The 19,690-nt window shown below is 38.6% G+C and overlaps 1 protein-coding gene and 1 pseudogene across 2 annotated transcripts in view; one reads left to right on the top strand and one right to left on the bottom strand.

The window, feature by feature from the left end:
* LOC146651871 (MAM domain-containing glycosylphosphatidylinositol anchor protein 2) overlaps positions 1 to 19,690 on the top strand; it is a 200,936-nt gene that overhangs the window by 49,241 nt on the left and 132,005 nt on the right. The window lies entirely within an intron of this gene.
* On the bottom strand, positions 20 to 3,873 carry LOC146651872 (low choriolytic enzyme-like; annotated as a pseudogene). Its single transcript, XR_014907633.1, has 5 exons — positions 3,822 to 3,873; positions 3,607 to 3,730; positions 3,135 to 3,309; positions 2,975 to 3,056; positions 20 to 2,867 (listed from the first exon to the last, which is right to left on the bottom strand). The product of XR_014907633.1 is annotated as a low choriolytic enzyme-like (transcript).

Here is a 19,690-nt window from a genome sequence, read left to right as displayed (position 1 = left end):
GTGTGTCTGTGTACAGAGATTAATGGTAGGGGTTCAGAAGGCTTTGCCTTAGACACATAGCTGCCCTGTCCAGTATTTCCCACTGTTTCCACACTGATAATTTTATTCTGGGGGGATTATAGTGACCACAGGCTGGTGTCGACTTGCTTAGCATAAGGCTTTTTTAACCAGCAGGAGATTGTCTTGGGAAAATACAGCCCAAAGTTTATGCCCCAAAGCAATATCTGAAAAATGACAAATATAACAGTGGATTCATACAATGTAAACACTTTGAAGGCGCTGCCTTTACGTTTTTTAAACCTTTAATAACCTGGCTGCAAACAGGCTGCGGTGTGTGTGTTTAGAAGTAGAGCTACTAGTAGAGCGTCTGTGAGTCAGGTAAAGTCTTTACCTGTACTTGTTCACCACCTTCAACAGAAGCTGAATTGCATTTTGATCTCTATCTTCTTTTGCAGCAATAATATATTCCAGAGAATAATTTATAATAATAAATGTATGACAGTTACACCCCTGATTTGATAAATGTTTTCGTAAGTTTTAAGAACAGTAATTACACATCAGTTTGACTAAAATGTGCGCTTTTTGACAGATTGGTTAATGTTAATGGGAATATAGAACTGTAAAAAGTGCATTGTTTATGCTGCAGAGGGAGAGATATACTGGACATGAATGCTTAGTAACATCAGCCGTGGGAGGTTGAGCTCTATGAAAACATATATATTTGTCTTGTAGGCAGCACAGTGGTGCAATGTTGAGCATTGCAGCCTCCCGGCAAAACGATCCTGTGTTTACATCTGTTGGCTTTGCTGGGCCTTTCTGTGTGAAGTTTACATGTTCTCACTTACATGTGCCTAAATGCCAGGTATTAAGAGTTCCTCCCACAGTTGAAAGGCATGCATGTTATGTCACCTGGTGATTCCTGTCCCAAACGGTCATGGCAGATATCCATGTTATTCCTGGTAAAAGGGATTTTTTGTTTCCACTCTCACCAGTGCTCTTGCTCATAGGGGGTCATGTGATTGTTGGGGTTTTCTCTTTTTTCTCTTTATTTTTGTTTACCTTACAATATAAAGCAGCCAATGTTTTTGTGATTTAGCGCAATATAAATATAGTTGAATTGAGTTGAATTGAATTTAAAAAGGCTATGGCTGAGAATATCAGTGGGAATGGTTGTCTGTCATTCTGTGTTAGCCCTGTGAGAAGTGATCTGTCCAGAGTATACCCCACCTTTTGGCCTGTGACAGCCATCATGCCCCAATTGAGAAAGCAGTTAAGACAATGCATGGATGAGCATTTATTTGCTGGTTCAGGTTCTTCTATTTACACTTCAAGAAAAATCTTGGTTATACCATCTTCTAATATCACTATTTCTTAGATTAATTGTATGAATTTTGAGTAAAGGCAATCAAGTGTAATTTTGAAATAAAAACCATGATTATTACTTGATTTCTGTTTGCTGAGGAAACAGAAATCAGATGATTATTGCTTTAGTTTGGAGCTACATTGCTGTAACCACCTACGATGCAGTTTTTTTCCTTCCACACAGAACACCCTATTTATGCCAAAAGAGCAGCTCATTTTACTGCTGGTATCAGAACAAAGCTCCTTTTTGTTTTAACCCCCTATGAGGTTGATCACTAATAACTTAAGTGCTACACATTCCATCAGTCCATTTCATAATAAAATGCACATTTGCTTTTTTATTTTATTCTGGCTGTAACTGGTTGTTGTGTTAAAATGTGTTGTTTCAAATAATATCATTTCTTCAATTACTCGCTATAATTTCCTGTATTCATTAATCAAGCTCTTCTGGCACAACAGTGATTATCTCATGAAGTCTGGGCCTTGTTTATTAGACTACAATGAGCAAAAAAAACTATTTTCTAAAACCTCAGAATGCAGAAATGAATTGTTTAGCGCAAGAGTATTTACATTTATTAAATCCTCACTAATAGATCATCATCCTCCAGACTGTTGTTTACAGGAAAGAAGAGGTACTGTCTAGCTTTCTGGCGCCATAAACCGTTTCAGGGTCTGATTTTGCATGACAGGACTGGCGCTTTTGAAGAGATTCCATCACAGCAACCTTTAAATGACGTGGTCCTCTGCTGTACATCACAATAATGTGGCATTTATTATCAGTGAGGGAAAATTACACGGTGTGTGTGTTAGAGAGAAACAGTGCTACAAACTCGAGCTTCTGTTTTATGTGTGAACTCCATGTACGTCAAATTCAATGTATTTGTATATTTTACAATGTTTGCATGAAGCATTTTGAACACGTGCGTCTCGGTGTGTATGTGCCAGCTACATGCCTGTGCCTGTCCACTTGGAGGATCCGCGTGGGTGCACAGGTAATCCAATTTGAGTTTTGGAGTCAAAGCACAGCACGAGTAATGTTCAATGATGTATGACCCATCCATTCGGTTGAGCTTTATTTCTAATGCTTTGCAACTGCAAGAAGAGGTAGATCTCATTCAGCTGGATGTCAGCCTAGTGGAGCCCACAAAAAAATCTGCTTTTCTTTCTTTGTTTTTACACATCTGCAGTTTTCTTAGGTGGAGAATAACCTTCAGAAAACCCAAAGCTGTAAATTCTTTCCAGCATCATATTTAGCTTTATTTTATTTCTCGGTGGCATAGTTTTTGTTAAATTGTGACATGTTATTTTTATGTTACTTTGCACTAATTAGCACTATCATTTTTTAAATAAGGTTTTATAAGATAAATTTTGAGTGTGCACCCCCCCACCCCAATTGATGACCATCATGGTAGAACTGAAACTTCAAAATGTTATTTCACAAATCATCACAATTTTTGGGGGTGGGAGTTAATGTTTCTGACTGTGGAGTAATTCCGAAGGCAGTCCTATAATTAGGAAGAATTGCAAAACCCGATTAATTAGAATATATTTCTGTGAAAGAGATTTACATTTAATACATTTGACTTAAGATTGTGTTTTTGTTGAGCCTTACCTTCCATAGTGCATGACAGAGGAGTAATCATATTTAGTGTTGAGATTGTAAGAGTCCTTCTTATAGAAGTCAATGTAATAATCTGTAGAAGAAACACCAATAAATTGAAAAGATTAAGCAATGAATCCGATTTCAATTAATCATCATTTGAGATTTTTACCTTTTATGATGTTTTGCCAGTTGACTCTGATGTACTGGTCGCGGTCGCTTCGAGTGTGTTCATGGTAGAAACCAAGTGCATGCAGCAACTCTGGGTGATGCCATGCTGGACGCAGCCAAACCTCTGCAGTGACACCACCTGCATTTCTCCGATACGACCCAGCAAAGAGGAACAGCTAAAAATGTAAACAGTAAACAAAAGTAGAGAAAATAATGTATAGAAGGCAGTGAAATTTGTCTTATCATCCAGTCTGTGAATGCTTCTTTACTATTAGCTAGTGATAAGGAATATTCTAACAGACTACATGGTTGCTGTAGTACTTGGAAAAATTAAAGCGTTATAGTTTATAATTTGCAGTACTTTTAGACAAAATCTATTTATTTACATGTGACTGAAACTACAATATTCCTATCTTCAACCAGATAGTATAACTTTGACCTTCAATCAAATAGTAGTCCAGTAAATAACTTACCCGTATCTTGGTTCAATGGTTAGGTATGCCCCCTCCACTGTGCGTGGAATGAAACAAACACAGGTTGCTGTTTCAAAGCCCTTCATGGCCTCTAAAATGGTCTTCTTCTCACTCTCACCATCGTCTACAGTTGTGAATAACTTAATCAGTGACGTAAGTGTTTCACTGGATAAATGATGTTAATGTGCTGTGGCATGCATCACAGTTAGACCCACCATATTTATCACTTAGAACGTAAGGGATGTCAACATTCCCAGATGTGGGAATCAACAGGCTATTCCATCAACAGGAATAGTTTTTATTTGGGCATTTCATGTTTTTCAGGAGGAGTATATCTCCTTCCACCAGAAACTCTGTCGATCCTATAAAAATACACGAAAGAATGACTTTTTAGGCAATTGACAAAATAAGAAAGCGCTGTTTTTCTCCAATATAATGATTGGATACTCACCATTGTTCATCCTGAGGATGGTTACAGCCGTGTTTTTACAATGAGAAAAGTGAGAATGTGACACAGTTAGTTATATGGAGCTACAACGAGGCAAAACCAGATTTGGTCACTTACCATTGTGACCAGCATGAGCCTGTGAAAATAATGCAGAAAAAAATATAGATAGTCGTTTATAATGTTGTGTTACAGATAACGATAGGCGCCAATGTTATGGGAGATGCGACATCTATTAAAAACAGCATTTACAAGCAGGTTTAGTTTTTAGTTAGTATTTCCTTACATGGTCATGATGAGGCCCAGAAGCAGCAGCAGAAGAGAAACTCTTGTTGTAAGGTCCATGTTGGTCTTGATGTGCCAGTGGTGAAGGTGTCAATTGAGAGACTTCACTTGTCTTCCAATGAAGTGATGCTAAAACCCAGTCAGGGGTGAGCTTATATGCCCAGTGTCCAGGTGTGTCTGTGTACAGAGATTAGTGGTAGGGGTTCAAAAGGCTTTGCCTTAGGCACACAACTGATTAGTGTGCCCTGTGTAGCTTTGCCCACTGCTTCCACACTGATAATCTCATTCTAAACTTGTGCTATAAACATTCAGTGTAAAGAGTTTTCTGGCACTGCTTTCAAGTAGTAGTTTTTAAACCATTTACACACCTGAGAACTAAAGGCTGAAGTATGTGTGTTTAAAATTGTTGTGTTGTTGTGAATCAGTTGATTTTCTGCTTCTTCAGTTGGTGCGGATAGAGAAAAACACTTGTAGGTTTATGCTGCTCTGTTATATGTACTGTTCTACCTCCGGTAGTGTTTTCAGAAGTTTTGTATCAAAAGGTAAGGTACATATTGGAGTGTGATTCATTGTACAGCCCATCCAAGAAGTGTGTCGCAGGCAGCAGGTTTTATTAAAATTCTAACATTTTATTTTTTTACGTTACTTGCCGCTAATTTTTTTGTTTTTGTATATGATTAAAAAATGTAAAATAACAAACTCGTGTGCAAAATGTTCAAACTGAAACTGAAAACTTTAGATCATAAACCAAAACAATGGTTCTTACCATACATTTTTTAGAATCAGCATATTTTTAATTGATGGTGTAAAACTGTTGTAATGGTGAGGTAGGTGGTTGGATAAATCTGATTTATATACAGCACAAGACAGCCTTCATCTTAACTAGAGACAAGTTAGTGTTTTCTAAATTTGGGAGAAAATAAAAAGAATGAAATACAGCTGTACAGAAAACAAATGTCTGATGCAAATAAAGAAGACATTACCTGGAGAGGGTTGCAGTTGTATAAACTTTTAATGGGTTTTGGTACAATATACAGCATCAGAATAGAAGTGAAACTCTTATTTGACTGAGCAATCAATTGCCAGTCAAGAAAAAATGAATCAATTCTCTTGATTTCGCTTCTCCAGTGTAAGAAAAGTGTTCTCTTGATTTACATTTTATATTATTCCAAAACAGATTCTGAACTCCAATTTAGACCGGAGGAAATTAAAATGAGCTTCTTTTTTTTTTTCTTCAATTTTATTGACAAAGGTAATAGTCCATGGATGCAGCCCTACATAATAGCTCGAATATGTTTTTTATTTCACTGTGACTTCATCATTTCTGGGAGGTGTAGTAGTAAATGGAAGAAGTGGACAAAAAGAGAACTTCTGGCACCTTGTTCCTGAACACCAAACAGCAGTGATGACATATCCAAGCCCAACACTGATGTGGTCCTGTGCTGTACATCACAATAATGTGACATTTATTATCAGTGGGGAAAAATTACACTGTGTGTGTGTTAGAGAGAAATGGTGCTGCAAACTCTGGCATCTGTTTATGTGTACTTCAAATTCAACGTATTTGTAAGAGAACTTCTGGGACCTTGTTCCTGAACACCACACAGCAGTGATGACATAGCCTAGCCCTTCTCTGCTCTATAGTACATCTGAGTCTCTTCCTCTGACACTATGTGGGCAGCCAAGGACAGCAGTCAATGAGCAATATCAATTTATGTAATAGACTATTAAACAGTGTGCTTAACATTTAGACTTGCTACACTGGTGTTCAGTGGGAGTGTGTGCCAGGAAGTCCTCTGCCGTGATAATAGCCCTCTGAAATGAAACATGTTAGCCCGCTCTGCTGGCTCTTACTCACTCTTGCTTCTCCTCCTACAGTCGGTTCCCTGACCCCAACACAGGTGCCCTGCTTACTCTTCTTCCTTTCACCTTTTGCTCTGAATACCACTGGTTGTCAAAATAACAATTAACTGTTTTATATACTGCATTCATGTCGAGCATTACCTGTGAACCCTCTCATTATGTATTGTTGCATGCAAGTGTTGAAATATCTAATTCATTTCTTTAGTTGTTTTCTCACTGGCTGGTTAATTTCATGTCTGACATGCAGCTGATGTTTTGCTTTTGTTTTTTTTGTTTGTTTGTTTGTTTGTTTGTTTTTTTTTGGGGGGGGGGGGGGGGTTACAACCCGAAGACTTTATAGAAGTAGCTTTCTGCTTGCTTTCCTCTGTCTCCTTTCTTGCCCTCTCCTTGTTCCTAATACTAGAGTCAATCTGTGATGGTAAACATCGTGTTCATAATAATTGACATTCAGACAAACAGGAACAATTACATCGAATATGAACACTGTCTTAATTGGTGTGCATTTCCAGTCCTGTAAGAGTCATGTGAAAAGTAAATTAATCAGATGTCATTGTAGACTGATTGAGCCACAATCTAGTTGCACAGTCCATTCAGAGAATAACTGCGTCTGATGGATGACATGTCAAGTGCTTTATGAGGGACATTTGAAACTGATAATCTTAAAGGTCAAGGAGAAGTAGCAGCAAAATAAAAAGACAGAACTTTTTTGTTTTTGGTCAGGCGGTTTTAACATAACCGTGTCTGGTGCGTGTCTAATGGAAAGAGCCAATACTGTAGCAAATTTAAAATGAAATTCACAAGATGTGTTCAGCTGGTGAAACTTAATGGGATTGTGGACTTTTTTGAAGGAAAACAAACACATCACTGTCTTTATTGGTACCAGTTATAGTGTGGTACGTGCCTTGCTCAGGGGCACATCAAAACTGATTATGAGCGCGAGAAAAGTGTGACTCATTCAGTCTGCCCACCCACGTTTTCCCAGCTCGCCTAGAACTGATGATGTTAGAGAAGTAGTTGCAATCCCATTTCCCTTCCTTCAGGCAAAAGTTGCTGAGATAAACCCTTTCTGTTAGCACTTCTGTGTAGATACATCATCATTTTGAACTTTTAGAACATTAATGAAATAATTTAAAACATCTCAACCCCAGTGTGGAGAAACACATGTTTCATAAATTTAACAGTTGAGATTTAGCTCTTCACAATGTTCTGTAGGTTTCTGCTGTGCAGTGATGATGTTACCCTGTAGTTTGTAGAGATGGCACGATACCACTTTTTTATGTCCGATACCGATACCGATATCATAAATTTGGATATCTGCCGATACCGATATGAATCCGATAGTGTTTTTTAATCAACAAAACTGTTTTTTAAATATCTTGCTGCATTTTGTATAAGTTCATACTCAAGTTTAAAACAACAACTACACTAAAGCTATTCTGTTATACCTGTATGCAAAAAAAAATATTTCATAGTTCAGCAATACTGATCAATCTAATAAACTTAAACCTACACCATCCTCCCTATTCTGGTATTTTAAAGAGTACTTAGCATAAATATTAAGCAACCTAACTAATAGGGTTCCAACTCCCAGCAACAACAAAAATAAATAAATAAAAAATAGGGAACCACCCCTCACGCTCCACCTCATGATGCTTAATCGACGTAATCAACCTTAATTTGATGCAGTGTGGAAAAAAAATGCACAGAAATCAATTATTTTTCAAGAAATATTAAATAGATTCAACATCTTTCTTCAACAAAATTGCAGACTGCACAGATGGTACCTTCCCAAAGGAAAAAGTACTATAGCTTACTAGGGTATATATATTAGACTTAATAGTCACTATATACAGTAATTGACTTCTATTCATTTTACATCAAATTAAAACTTTGGGTGTCAGATAATTATTTATTAAAAGCTCGACATTTTAAATGAGAATAAGAAAGAAAAGTATGTCTTTGTGCCCCCTTTTCTCTGTTAATGCCCTATCGGCCCCCCTGGCTAAACTTTGCTAGATCCGCCCCTGCACAGTTACCAGCGTCAGCTACGTAGAAAAAGATCCTCGAGTAGAAAGTAATATTAAATAAATTCTAACAACAGCTTATCAAGCTTAAACGTGCTGCTGTTGTTCAGCCGCTGGTTTCCTCTTTCTGGTGCAAAGTGGGCCAAAAGCAAACTAGAGACACGGACTCGCGACAGAAAAGCCGATCAGCTGATCGTTAAGCAGTTTCATGATTGAAGTAGCAGCAAGAGAGAGAGAGAGGCAGTCGCTCCATATATTAGTTGTTAAGCTTAACGCAGGAATGCTTTACAAACATTCAGAGATGGACTTACACACTTGCTTTACTTCTCTCGGGGATAACTTTGTCGGAGATGAAATGCCGGGTTGCTAGCGAAGCTCCAAATACTATCCAGACCACCACAGGTCCTGCATGCCACAGCCGCTCTGTCACGTGATGCCTACTGCTCCAACGTGCTAACCTTCTGAGGTGAGTTACGGCGTGTTGCAAGTTTTGTGAGGTGCTTTCGTGATATTTAATGGATCGGATTACATTTTTTATTTTTCTCCGATATCCGATCCAGTAATTTAGGTCAGTATCGGACCGATACCGATACGTAATATCGGATCGGTCCATCTCTAGTAGTTTGTTTTGTTTTCTCCTATAATGTTTTGGGTTTCTAATCTTACAATATACAATGCTTTGAGATGAATGCTAGTGTGATTTGGCTTTCACTGTCATATACATAATTGTACACTGTTTTGCATGAGTATTACAGAGCGGGGTAAACATAAAACTAGTGCTCCAATCTGCTCTGTTGTTTTTGAAGGATCATGCTTTGGTAAACTTTCTAAAATAAATGATTTAAAGCTGTAAATATCTTGATACAATATACAGTGTTGTGAAAATATCTTCAGCCACCCAGCATTTCTTTCTATTTTGAAAAAGCGAAAGGGAAATAGGGATTTATTGAAATCACACATGTAAGTACAGTCCATGGGGCAAACACAGTTTTAAGTACAATTTTAACAAACAATTCTAACACTATGGAGCATGACCAGCCTGAGCATCGCCTGAAATCTTATGGCCAAGCTTTCATGTCATTTCTTTAAGTAGTCTTCAGGAATTTTTCTCGAAGGACATTCAAAGTCGTTCTAGGAATGTTGGCTGCAAGTTGTTCTGTTCTCCATCAAGATGATTCCACACTGCTTCAACAATGTTGATGTGCAGGTTCTGTTGAGGCCAGTCTATCTCACCAGTCCAATCCACTGTGAGTTTTTCTATCCAATTATGGTTTTATTGAATTGACAGTGTATTTAGAATTTTTGTCCTGCTGTAAAGTTGTCCAGTTGAATCTCTCAGGTCCAGTGTCAGTTCTTTTATTAGGTTTTTTCCCCCTAATTCTTAAGAACATGACTTTCAGATACTGTTCATTTGATGTTGATAGTTTTTAGGTCTGCAACTTTTTTTTGTCCTCCGTGGGCCGAGTTCCCTCACATTTGTGAAGTACCGACACACTGCCCAGCACACCAAGATATGCTAAGGTTCCAGCTAATAACTCTTTAGGAATCACTTCATTGGTTAAAAATAGTTTTTTAGATCTTTTGAATTGTGTTATCATTTGCATTTTTCATAGATTCAGCTAAAGGAAATATATGTTTCTCCACCAGGCTGCCAGTAACAAAATACAAGATACAATCTGAAATTGGTTATTTGCAACATTGTTATGTCCAGACACAATGCAGATTCATCCCTTGAGCTAGGTACCTTTTTGTGCTCGTTTAGTGTTAAGTGGTATTGTTTATAAATGGTAAATGGCCTGTATTTGTATAGCTTTTACTAGTCCCTAAGGACCCCAAAGCGCTTTACACATCCAGTCATCCACCCATTCACACACTGGTGATGGCAAGCTACATTGTAGCCACTGACAGAGGCAAGGCTACCGAGGCAAGGCTGCCAAACACTGGCGCCACCGGGCCCTCTGACCACCACCAGTAGGCAACGGGTGAAGTGTCTTGCCCAAGGACACAACAACCGAGACTATCCAAGCCGGGGCTCGAACCGGCAACCTTCCGATTACAAGGTGAACTCCCAACTCTTGAGCCACGATCGTTTAGTGTTAAGTGGCTCAATAAACAAAAAACCTTTTCTAAAAATGGACATGTACAAGTACTGGAGTGAAAATGAGTGAAAAAGCAGAACTTGGAGAACTATTGCTCTAAAAAATTACAACAAAGTCTTGCTCTTTGGAAGTACACTGTAAAGAATTAGAGTGGCTCTAGACTTTTGCAAGATGCTGTATATATGTATATGTTTAACTTTGTAAAGAGATCTTGTTTTACTATTTGCATTTTACGCCCAGTTCAACCCATGGACTGTTAGTGCATCAAATTACACAGTGCAGGTGTATTATATCTCAAGTCAAGATATTAGGAGATTTGTTAAACTTCTTGGTAGGTTACTTTGGTAAAACTTGCCATGTAAGCTCATGAGGTTGTGATGGTAGGCAAGGTATTATAGATATGAATGAGGTACAAGATGAAAAGCTGCATTTGAAAGATCTTCTGCTACAGTACACATGTGGGACTGAATGAAGTGGGTTGGCCAGTCGTGAGTTTTTACTGCTTCAAACTAAATTATTCTAGTATTACACCTGCATATAGTGTGAAATTAGGCTGACTTTTTTCAGTTCAGTATACATGCTAATGTACACTGAAATAGGAGTACTAGTTTTTGTTTTTGGTTAACATCCAGTTCTTCTCTCTCCTCCTTTAACTCCGTAAATGCCCCAGTCAGTGCATGCACGCTAGCTTAAGTTTTTCCACCAAATGTAGAAAATCCCCTAATGAGGCTTTAGGCACTGCTATTTTTCATCTCCATCATTTCACCAAGCTGTATTTAACATCACATGAAATAAGCACCCTTCAGTTAACAAGACTCAGTGGAAAAATTCATATTCATTAAAACTCAAAAACTCTCAGAACCAAATTAATTAGCACAAGACCGTAACAGTTTGTGTTTTGTGATATTGTACTGCGTGCCTAGTCAGTTGGTGGATTTTTGTAGTATAGCTAACTTGAACTCAAGAGGCATTTCCCCAGTCTATGCCGCTGATATTGGAAGACGTGTAGCCCATATTTCCAAGAGCATTGCTCAGTGAGAGATCTCTAAAACCCATTTCCTGCCTGGCTTAGAATAATGAGGTGTTAGAGCCTGCTGGCAGAGCTTAGCTGCACACCTCCCCAATGAAAAAGTTATGGATGATATACAATTGCAAATACACACACACACACACACAAACCCACTTTACACTCAAAGACATGGACATATGCCCCCTGGAGGTGTTATGGATAGCTGCATATTGCAATGCCAGCCAGCAGGAAGCACTGTCAGCCAGTCTGCACTGTGGGCATTGATAGGACAATCAGTTCGCTCTGGAGCCATCACAGCCAATCATCAGACAGTTTCTTGGCGGGCTGCACCCAATCTTCAGAGGGTTGCCAGATCTCCTTTTCTCAGTGAGCTGTTGCTGGCTTACTACTAGCCAACCACAAAAAAGAGCTGCTGCCTTGCGTCAGCCAATCGTGTGAGTGTTGGCCAGAGTTAGTCCTATCAACAGATAACTGCTCCACTGTTACAGCCAATCTGGGCTTTATCCTTCCCTACAGATGTCCGATTAGTGTAGTTTAGGGAAATCAAACTGCCACAACAGGCCCACTTTGCCAATGTGGCACCGTGAATGGAGAGAATAGTAAAATGGGATAGGAAAAGCCTACAAAGGCTTACTTAACCGTAATACTCTGGCTGTTATGTTTTAATGCTGTGTGGGTTAGTTTTTTATTTGTATTTGCAGCACTGTTGGTCACAAAATATAGTTTCATATCTCACTTTCTCTAATAATAATGTGAGCTAGCAGGTGCTGCTTAACTGTGGACGTCTTTCATTAATGAGATTTTAAATTTACCAGCATGTACTTGTCAAGGCCTATAAGTTTATTCCTCGTAAACCTGTTCCGGCATTCACGAGGCAAGGACGTGTTCACTGAACTCAAGTCGTGTCCATTTTAATGGCCCTATAACACATGCCAGCATCTTAAGGTGACAAAGCCATTAGATCAGATGATAGAACAGGGGTTTTTAGACCTGCCCTATCTTTTCTGCTTTCACTGCAAAATGTTGCAGGTAATGTATGAGTCTGTCTCGTTTGAATTTGGCCCTACATGGTTATGCACATTCATGTTAATCCAATCCAAGTTTGTTTCAAATCATTCAACCCCTTCTTCAGCACAGTGGCAAAACAGTGCTAACAGCACCTTTAATCACTGCTCATGCAGAAAAACAAGCATTTTTTTCACTTAGGAAGACGTAACATTTCCTCCCCATCTTTTCAAGAACATTTTATGAAAATTCATCAGCTGCTTGTTTGGTAAGTATTGCCTTAAAATTTTCTGTACTTGGCTTAGGGTTCACACACTCCGGCATCAAAAACGTTAGCTTTAATTTAGAGTTGAGCAAAAATTCTGCCATGGATACAAATTTTGGTGATGTACATTGAACATGACACGTAAAACAAATGGAAACGGGTATTGTAACATCATATTTGCAGAGGGATGAGGAACTGAAAAAAATATATTTATAACTATCAAAAGGATTGGGAATTATTTAAAAAAAAAATTATTTAATATAGGTGTTAGTAATTGTTTTATGTGTTGCTATTTGTTTCATTCAGATATACATGCACACACCATCATCCTTAAGTAAGACTTATATGCATTTGTTATCTCCTCTTTCCTTTCTCTGTTCATAGTTGGTGTGGTTGAGCCAAACACTCTTCTTCTGAATTTTCAGATAATCTGTTAAAAATTTCCTTTATAATTCATTTAATGTATCCGTCTGTAAATTAGCACAAAAAAAAGAACCACTGCACTTTAACTGATTCCAAGCTGATGGCTCCTAATTGCTGGGTTGACTATTTAGCAGTTCAATTTCCTGTCATAGATAGCCCAGTTTGTGCGAGACATTTATCATTAAAAAATTACCAATTTACTAATTACAATATTTACAGATTCATTTTCTGTTGCTTAATGATTTCAGTATCACTCAGAAGCTCAAATTGCAGAACAGTTTCTCATTGAAGAACTCATGTAGCAAATCTTGGCGTCTAAGTCTAAGTCTAAGTCTTTCATGCTCAGAGTTTTTAATCAAATTTAAGGGCTGTAAATTTAAGATACTGGGTTTCTGCTGGATGTATGCCTGTGCTAAACAGAGTTAAATTAAAAATTACAACACATTAGGTAACTTCTCATCACTGTATACAGAGAACAGGCATAGCTGTCTTTTTTTCCCTCCCTGCACTAACTGATAAGTTTCAGCACCACAGACCAAGAAAGTACCATTGCAGCACTGCTTCCAGCCAGACACCACGCAACGTCTAACAGTGTTAGCCTCAAATGTTTGGCTTAGAGTAAAAACCAAAATTCGAATACTAATCCCTTCAAAGTCAAACATCAGATGTTACCAGCCTCATTTATGTCACTTCCTGAAGATGGCTCGCATGGCATAAAGCTTGCACAAACATAATGGCTGCAGCTGTATGCAGTCAAGCTCCATAACCCCTGCTGTGAAGTGCTGTAATATGGGAGCAAAGACGAATCTGTCCTCTAAATCTCCCTACCTTCACCCTTCATCGTCATCTCTTTTCTCTCTCTTCCCATCTCAGCAGGGCTTTGGCAGCTTCACACTGGCCTAATTTTAGAGTAACAAGATGTGTGTATACGTGACTCAGTGTGTGGTTGCATATGTGTTTTAGTGTGTGTGTGTGTTTTTTTATGTATGTGTTGCCTAACTCCAAACAAAATCTCTGAGGGCTAAAGCTGTGTGTTCTGTGTTCCTGTAATGATCCATGTCCACGGACAAACGGACCTCTCAGTCGTTTTAATGAGATGTCTCAACTCGCGTATCTAGCTCACTTTGTTCTCTTGTGCCAAAAAAAGACCACTTAACATCTCTATTCAGTTTAATAACGACTGTCTTCTTTTTCCGCTGAACTGGACAAACGTGTTTTCTGTGGTGCTGCAAACTTTGCACCGAAAGATTGTGTTTGTTTTTTGCCCCGCAGTACACACTGGGATAGATGATCTGCGCCAATAGTGTGAAGCCAGATCTATACAGAGTCTCATTTACAATAAGAGTGGAGGATGAAGACTCCATGCGAGTGCATTACAGTGTGTAATCAATACGCTCTGACAACCTCTGATGTAATAGTATGCATGTGCTGCTGGCAAACCATTTCAAGACCTTATACACATGGATGACCCCACGGATGAGTTGCTTCTCAATTATCCAGCAGCCAGGCCTGGGTGCAATGTAAACTTGCAGTTTCAAAAGGCACGGGAGATGCACAGAAAATAATAGAATTAAATATGTGTTGCCTTTGGCAATGGCCCATGTTTACTTACTCTCAAAAGTAAAACCCACAGAATTTATTCTGATATAACCAGTGGCACTGTTGTGCATCACCTGAGAGAATTTGAACCAAGTCCAAATTTAATAATGGATGTGCTGTATAATTCAGTATCACCTTCTTGTATTTGGAAAGCTCTATTTGCATAACTATTCAATGTAGAATTCTTATTCGAACACTTTCTTAGTTATAAATTATTAACCTGACAATCTTAAAACTGCACTAATCAATATTTAAAACCAATAATTCACATTTTTGTATGTAAAGTAAGAGTAGTCCCTTCCAATCAGAAACCACTCTGTATTTGACACTGTCAGATACTTTTACCCACAGCTTCACCGTTCTTATTAGCCTGCTGGTTTCCAAAGGCAGCCCACAGCTGTTCACAAAACAAAAGAAGAAGAAAAACACTGATAAAGCTCATTGTACACTGCTTATTCACATAAAACATCAAAAAGCTGAATTAAGCAACTAGTTGGGGTACAAAGTGGAACATTTGGCTGCTAAAAGATGTTAGAGTGAATATTTGACTAAATATTTGCCAGGTGGCTTGAAGCACAGAACCCAATGAATGCCAATACTGCATTTTCACATGTCAGTACTGTCTGTAGAGTGCAAATAGCCAGAAAGTGTTGCTTTATAGTCTTTTGGAGCTAAAGCAAATTGTTTGGTGAGGCAATGAACATTTTGAAGTGGGAAACACAAAAGCACACACTCTTATAGCTTTAGAGTTAAACTCATATATGTACATTCTCATATATTTAAATACAAATGTATTTGGTTTAATCCACATGAGGGTTTTTCTACTAAATATACTGCTAGTAACCCTTTTTCATGCTGTGTATGTTATGTAACTGAGTCAGTTTGCTAACTGTATGACCTTTATACACTTGTATATTCACTGTCTTAGACAGAAAATACATTTTATCGATTTACACCCCGGTACACAATATACACTGTTCACCATGGTGACTCTTGAGCAGTACAAATGTTGAACTTGATACTGTAGTTGTTTTCAGCAGACATCTATACTTGATGTTGTACTGTTCTTCGGTTTAGCACGTGTATAGAGGTCTTGCATCTTGTGTGAAAAGGCTCCGGTCAAACTGATTCCATTAACATGCGGTTTTAATGGAGTCTGCTGAAAGCATGTTAGACTGTATTATTTAACAGTAAGTGTTGGCTGTAGAGTATTTAAGCAGTTTTACAAATCTTCTTTTGAAAAGCCATTGTTTTTGGCAGATATGGCAAATGTGAACTTATTTGTGCGTTATCACTAAGCTTTTGATGTTGGCATTGTGCAGTGTTATCACACAGCTGAAATTGCCTTTTCTTCCCCAACAGTCCTTTTAAAAGCAACAGAAAGTGTATTTCCGGTGGTGCTAGCACAGAATATATAATGAGTATTTTGTGATAACAAAACAGTTATTTCATGAAATTGTTACTCCATGCATATTGCATATGTTTCTCTCCTCCTGTTTCTCACTCTGTGCTGTTTTTCTCTTTTTGGATCTCTCATTCTGAGAAGGTGATTACGGAGCCAGAAAACTAGCAGGATATGGTTAGTGTTCCTCAGGGGTTGGTCTGAGGACATTAAGCCCACAGTGACAACGAGCCCCAGCTGTTGGGAGTTTTTTTCACATTCATTTGTTTGTCAAATTTAGAGTCTCAACTATTGCCAAGAACTCCCTCTGCCACACAAGCACTCCAGAACTGTGGTGACAAGGCTGCTTTTAGCCAAATCCAATTTAATCTCCACTGGCGGTACTGGATAAAGCCGTCTCCATCTCCCCTAACTGAGGCCAAGGCAGGCTAGTTATTCTACTGTATGATGCTCATTAACCACATAAAGACACAACACAAACTTGAACGCACATACAAACACTCTCAGGTACAGGCGAATGTGAAGTGAGAGTACTAAGCTAGCAGTTTAACACACACAGTTATATGTGGCGAAGCTTCGTCTCGTTCTCTTCTCCTACTTTTCTCCATTTTCTCTCAGTATTGTGTATTTCTGCAGCAGGGGAAATGATGTCACTTTTATGGAAATGAGAAACCAAAATGAAAAAGAGATTCACATCTGAGACTCCTGCTTCTACCCTGCAGATGGTTAGGTGGATGGGGATAGTGAGGGGGAGTGATAATAGAGGCGGAGATTTACATTTATGCAAATTTCACATCGTGACACAAAGGTTCAAGACAACATTTGCTCAACATGCGCATCAGTGCTGTTTAATCACAAGTGCATGTGGTGCACATAAACAAGCCATCTTAATATTATACTTTTCGTTTGTGTTTATTATACTGATATTTCTTGTACACACATGCTTTGCTGTGGAGCAGCCTACAAAACAAACACAGTGAGGAAATAATATTCCAATATTATACAGAAATAAATGTTATTTACTCTTAATGGTATCATTTTGTGTAATTACTATTTCAAATACTTCTAGTTCATTTAGTGCACCATACAGCTATACTTCTGGAAAACAGTAGAAGGAAGTGTTTTTTATCACCCCTAGTGGGGGTTATGTAACAGTGCTTCAACAAGTGGATCCTGTTGTTTTTTTATGATGTGCATGTTTGAAGAAGAATTTGAAAATGTATATGAAAGGATGTCACAATATCAGAAGTTTAGTAGTCAGTACTACTGAACTTCCATGATTCTCAATACCATTTAATATGACAAGTCCAAAGTAACGATGATGGCTAAATGGATGATGGCAGCTGCTAATCTTCTGAGCACTGCTCAGCTCAAGTAATTGTAAGGTATTTCTCAGAGACGGCCGCAATTCCCAGCCAATAACAGCAGCACTCCAGATTATGAACAGTTTGATGACATCATACAATAAAGCTGGAACATAGCACTGCTTCATCTTCACATTTATTTATTTACAGGGAGTGCAGAATTATTAGGCAAATGAGTATTTTGTCCACATCATCCTCTTCATGCATGTTGTCTTACTCCAAGCTGTATAGGCTCGAAAGCCTACTACCAATTAAGCATATTAGGTGATGTGCATCTCTGTAATGAGAAGGGGTGTGGTCTAATGACATCAACACCCTATATCAGGTGTGCATAATTATTAGGCAACTTCCTTTCCTTTGGCAAAATGGGTCAAAAGAAGGACTTGACAGGCTCAGAAAAGTCAAAAATAGTGAGATATCTTGCAGAGGGATGCAGCAGTCTCAAAATTGCAAAGCTTCTGAAGCGTGATCATCGAACAATCAAGCGCTTCATTCAAAATAGTCAACAGGGTCGCAAGAAGCGTGTGGAAAAACCAAGGCGCAAAATAACTGCCCATGAACTGAGAAAAGTCAAGCGTGCAGCTGCCAAGATGCCACTTGCCACCAGTTTGGCCATATTTCAGAGCTGCAACATCACTGGAGTGCCCAAAAGCACAAGGTGTGCAATACTCAGAGACATGGCCAAGGTAAGAAAGGCTGAAAGACGACCACCACTGAACAAGACACACAAGCTGAAACGTCAAGACTGGGCCAAGAAATATCTCAAGACTGGTTTTTCTAAGGTTTTATGGACTGATGAAATGAGAGTGAGTCTTGATGGGCCAGATGGATGGGCCCGTGGCTGGATTGGTAAAGGGCAGAGAGCTCCAGTCCGACTCAGACGCCAGCAAGGTGGAGGTGGAGTACTGGTTTGGGCTGGTATCATCAAAGATGAGCTTGTGGGGCCTTTTCGGGTTGAAGATGGAGTCAAGCTCAACTCCCAGTCCTACTGCCAGTTTCTGGAAGACACCTTCTTCAAGCAGTGGTACAGGAAGAAGTCTGCATCCTTCAAGAAAAACATGATTTCCATGCAGGACAATGCTCCATCACACACGCGTCCAAGTACTCCACAGCGTGGCTGGCAAGAAAGGGTATAAAAGAAGAAAAACTAATGACATGGCCTCCTTGTTCACCTGATCTGAACCCCATTGAGAACCTGTGGTCCATCATCAAATGTGAGATTTACAAGGAGGGAAAACAGTACACCTCTCTGAACAGTGTCTGGGAGGCTGTGGTTGCTGCTGCACGCAATGTTGATGGTGAACAGATCAAAACACTGACAGAATCCATGGATGGCAGGCTTTTGAGTGTCCTTGCAAAGAAAGGTGGCTATATTGGTCGCTGATTTGTTTTTGTTTTGTTTTTGAATGTCAGAAATGTATATTTGTGAATGTGGAGATGTTATATTGGTTTCACTGGTAAAAATAAATAATTGAAATGGGTATATATTTGTTTTTTGTTAAGTTGCCTAATAATTATGCACAGTAATAGTCACCTGCACACACAGATATCCCCTTAAAATAGCTAAAACTAAAAACAAACTAAAAACGACTTCCAAAAACATTCAGCTTTGATATTAATGAGTTTTTTGGGTTCATTGAGAACATGGTTGTTGTTCAATAATAAAATTATTCCTCAAAAATACAACTTGCCTAATAATTCTGCACTCCCTGTATTTATTTTTTTGTGCAGGTCTGTATGACTGATTTTAATATGCTTAGATTAAGTGTCCAGTTTCAGGTTTAAAAATACTCTGTAACATCTTTTTGGTTGTTTTTAAATTGTGTCTGATAAGCTTAATCACTAAAGCTGTTCTCACACATGCCCTTTAGCTGTGAACTCTTCTCAACGTAGTGGAGCTGCAAGCAGGAATGTAAATGTCCAATTCAGATTGAAGATTAAACAGTCTTTAACCTGCCAGCTTGCTAGTAAAAAGTGTAACGGTCTGGAAAATTCACAGTGAGCGAGCAGGTGCCAAATGTCCTGCTTCCTGCCTGCTCGACCCAAGAAGCATCCTCACATCAACCAAACAGAGTAGAATATGGTGAAAAAGTCTTTAACAAGTCCTCGTTGCTTTATATTTTTCTATGAAAATGAGAAACAGGTGCAAAGATTCATTTAAATGTGCAAACATACATGAAAATACAGTATAAAAGGCAAAAACTACTTTGTACAATTCTAACTTTACACAGCCTGAACTCTCTTGGAAGGAAATACAAAGCTCTTTGTTACATTCTCTGT

This window comes from Rhamphochromis longiceps, linkage group LG15, assembly GCF_057381845.1.
Source record: "Rhamphochromis longiceps isolate RC_006_pf linkage group LG15, R_longiceps_female_GT1.1, whole genome shotgun sequence".
Taxonomy (NCBI): Eukaryota; Metazoa; Chordata; class Actinopteri; order Cichliformes; family Cichlidae; genus Rhamphochromis; species Rhamphochromis longiceps.
Note: the sequence above shows the minus strand (reverse complement) of the source record. Positions and strands in the feature narration are given on the sequence as shown.